General features: G+C 44.2%; 1 long non-coding RNA gene across 1 annotated transcript; it reads left to right on the top strand.

Moving 5' to 3' along the window:
• Positions 1-356: 356 nt before the first annotated feature.
• LOC144300228 (uncharacterized) lies at positions 357-2075 on the top strand. Its single transcript, XR_013366819.1, has 2 exons — positions 357-894; positions 1004-2075. It is a non-coding gene; the product is annotated as an uncharacterized LOC144300228 (long non-coding RNA).
• The last annotated feature ends 2011 nt before the right edge of the window (positions 2076-4086 follow it).

The raw sequence follows: 4086 nt of genomic DNA, 5'->3' as shown, positions 1-4086 counted from the left end.
CGGGGAGGGCGGGGATGGACGAGCCGAGTCCTAAGCGTGAAGCCGGAATCTGTCGAGGTTCCTTCACGCGGCTCAGAGAACTTGAAGAAGTCGTGTGCGTTCTGGTGGCGCTGGGCTCTAAAATTTTCCTCTATCCGAATCCTGTTTTTGTTTTTACGTATTTTCGATGCCTGGTGGTATCTTATTAGAACTGAACATTGATCACTGTATTTCACGAGGATTGGGAGAAAAAGAACAAAAGGCGTCTAAAAAGGAACATCCCATTTCCGTGACCCGCTCTACCGAAATTTTGAGAAAGAATATGCTTCAGCAGCCGGGCAGAGCGGGGGCTCTCGGCTGGAGACGGGAAGGACCGTGAACCAGCCCTGCCCAAAGTCTCACTTTTGTCACCTGAAAAAAGTAGAGCAATGAACTCCCCCTGCTTATGTCGCAGCGCGTTCTGTGATTCAGCGTGTATTTGAAGAAAAGTGGAATATGAGCATTGTCCGGGGGGGGGGGGCGGGGGGCGGGGCTCCCAGGGCTCCCAGCTGTCCTGGGCCGTCGTCCCTCCCGTGCGCACCTTAGAGGGTGTCTGGTCCCCTCGCAGCCGGTCGTCCTGCTCCCAGACCGCCCTCTTCTGGGGTCCGGATAGATGGGACTTGGGTGCCGCAGAAGCCTCACAGTCTGCGTGCCCTAAGCGGAGCCCCGCACCTTTCCTGCAAACTTCCCTGCTTCCAAACTGCTTCCCTGCAGCCTGGTCTCAGCCCCCAGCCCCGTCCCGCAGTCGTCGAGGCCCACGGTCCGTTTTACTCGCGTCCCCCTGGTCGTCCGCCCGTCGCTCCTGCCACGCTCCGGCTTCCTGGTACAGGCCCCCAGCGCCTTCCACCTGGAGCGCCGTGGTTTTCGGCTCGTTAGGTCCGTCGGCTCCGGCCCCGCCCCTCCCCCACCTCGACCCTGCGGCCCGACAGCTATGCTTTCCCGTAGAGTGAATCCGATCACGCTGTTCCCGTTTCACATCTTCTAGGAAATCTCCGTTGCCTTCAGGATAAGTCCCGTCTCCCTAGATCCGCTTCGCAAGGGCCTCCGAATCCTGTCTCCAGCAGGATCGTCCACCTGCGGCCGCTCCCCACTCCCCCCCCCCTTCCCCGAGCTCCAGCCCACCTGAGTGGCTCTCGGTTCTCCAGGGCGACGGTCCTCCCCAGCTTCGGCAACACGCCCCGGCCTCCTCCTTTCGTAAGAGGTGGCTTCCTTCCTTTCCCTCACCTCCTAACCCCGAGTGAAGGGCCGGTGGCGTCCCTCCCAGCAGGGTGCACCCGTCGCCCTGCGCTGCGCTCGCCTGCTGTGCGCCCGGGGTGCTCCAGCCCACACCAGCTCCTCGGAACCGGGCTGCTGCATCCCGCTCACCATTGTTCCCAGCTCCCCAGGACGGTCCTTGGCAGTACTGGTCGGACCCTCTAAGAATTCAGCGACCGGCGTAGGAAAACAAAAATTAGAGTCGCCTTAGGTATCTACTGACAGATTTATCTTATGTTGCTGTGTTTTTCAGTTTTGAATGCTCCTCATTTAATCAGAAGTTTCTCTAGAAGAATAACTTGTTTAAAAAATGATATAAATTTTGCTTAGACCATTCTGATGTTTTTGTCACGATTAACCATAAATCTTTTTTAGCAGCCATCGTGTGTGTGGTTTGTGAAGTGAAATTCTGGAACAGTAGCTCCCTGTTTAACGTTAAGGGGCAGAAATGTTCATGTTAAGCCCAGGCTCTGAAACTTTAAAACTGAGCTGAAACTAAATGCCAAAAAATGATAGTGGAAGGAAAGAACATTATGGTGGACGTTCTGATCCTTGATTGTTATTATTAATTTTTAGGACAGCAATTATCAATATGTTAGGAAATTGTCCTGATACTGACTTAAAAAAATATCCTGTACTCTTAATATTTTTCTTTTGTTTAAGAGATGTCATGGTAACAAATTGAAATTATCATTTTCCTTGTGCTCCTTCTGAGCTAGCAGTGTTACATATGTACATTTAGATCTGTAGTATTTCTAAACACCACCCTGCTACACACTTTCAATAAAGTTAAACAAGAATTCTTTGTTGAGAGATGTAATATTTGGAGGGGGGGTATAAGGGAATAAATCTTAACTACTACAAATTGTTTCCCTTCAGCCTTACTCTGAAGGAGATCCTTGTTGGTTTTCTCATTACTGTACAACTAGCCTGTTGACTCTGTTACACTTTGGTGGAGGGGAGTATAATTTAGTAAGAAATAAAAAATTTTTTTAAAAAGAGAAAATTTCTTTAGTAAAATAGGCAAAAAATTAATGAGATCATATAAAAGTGAAACCAAGTAATGTATTTAAAGTATTTGGGGCAGGAAAAAAAAGGCATCATAATTATTTACTGTTCTGTAGATAAGTATTCTCTCAGTATGTATCATATCTATTTATATAAAGGACAAACTGAATAATTATCATAAATAATAAGGGAAAAGTAAACCCCAAAGGGCTTCTCTTAGGTGTGTAGGCTTGGATAATTTTGAGTTGAGAAAACATTTTAGGGACGCCTGGGGTGGCTCAGTGGTTGAGCACCTGCCTTCAGCTCAGGGCATGATCCTGGAGTCCCAGGATCAAGTCCCACATTGTGCTCCCTGCAGGCAGCCTGCTTCTCCCTCTGCCTATGGCTCTACCTCTCTCTCTCTCTGTGTGTGTCTCATGAATAAATAAATAAAATCTAAAAAAAAAAAGGAAAAACACATTTTAGGCACTGATTTGGTAAAAGTCCTATAAGTACACTTTACTGACATTTTAGCTGTGTTTTTCAATTTTAACCTTTTTAAAAATCTTATTTCCAAACCTTGCGGAGTGTTAAGTGATTTTTTTAAATGTTTATAGTGAAACATTTTTAAAAAGTATAGTTCATTTTAAGAGTATATCTACAATGAAGTACATTTCAGCCTTATTTAAGCATAGCAAACCTGATTAGGCAACCATTTGAAAGAAACACACATTTAAGATGAGATGTAAGATTGCCATTTGCTACATTTGTTGGTTTTAACAGAGATTTCAAGTTAATTGGGTATTGAAAATAAACTACCAGTCTAGTAGAGATATGCAGATAGTGATGACTAGCACATAATATAGTGCGGAAAGCTTGGGATTTGGAATTAAAAGACTCTGGTCCAAATCAGCTAGTTTATGCCTTTTGCAAGTTATGCCTGAGAGTTAGTTTCCACATTATAAATTAGCAACTATTTCCCATTTTGACAAGCTCCCACTGCTGATATGAGGATCAAATGAGGATAATGTGTACCACCAACCTTAAAACACTAACCAAACAGTAGTTGCCCTTATTGTTCTATACATTCCACTTCGGACTTGAAAGGATTTGGTTTTCACAGAAATGATGCACACACAAACACACACAAACACACACCCAGTATGAAAAAAATATCTAAGAAGGAAGTAAAATTACTTTTTCATAAACTCCAATTCCCTTATAGGGATTGATGTGTACTTGCGTTTATTCATGGGTAATAGCTGATATCAGAGGCAACTGGGGCACTCTATATAAAAAAGAATCATTGGAGGAAGTTTAAGAGGATTCTGGTACAATCTGGATTTTGTTATGCTCTACATATTATACAAGAGCCAGGTAATGTGTGTGTGTGTGTGTGTGTATGCGCGCGCGTGTGTGTGAGAGATACTAATAAAAACGGGTAAAGAAAAATAAGGTAAATACTTAATGAAGTATACCTTATTCAGTGTTCACCGTCAAACTTTAAAAGAGGAAGGTGTTCTTCAATGATAATACTCATTATTGACCCATGATCAAGGATAAAGTAGCACCAAAAGCCCTTCTATTATCCCTGGCTCCTTCACACAAGTCTAAAATATTTGGCCAGTGGTTAATTGCCTTCCCGGTTTTGACTGAGAACTGACTATGTGCAGAAAGTGACAATGCACACACGATGGTTGGTAAAATAACCACAAGATACATTTTATCTCAAAGAAGCTAATATCAAATTCTGAAAAAGAAAGAAGAAGAAGAAGAAGAAGAAGAAGAAAAAAAAAGCCCTAATGCATCTGTGACTGAGCCTCCCTT

Source organism: Canis aureus, chromosome 28 (assembly GCF_053574225.1).
Source record: "Canis aureus isolate CA01 chromosome 28, VMU_Caureus_v.1.0, whole genome shotgun sequence".
Taxonomy (NCBI): Eukaryota; Metazoa; Chordata; class Mammalia; order Carnivora; family Canidae; genus Canis; species Canis aureus.
The sequence above is the reverse complement of the archived record's forward strand: the minus strand, read 5'-3'. Positions and strand labels throughout refer to the sequence as shown.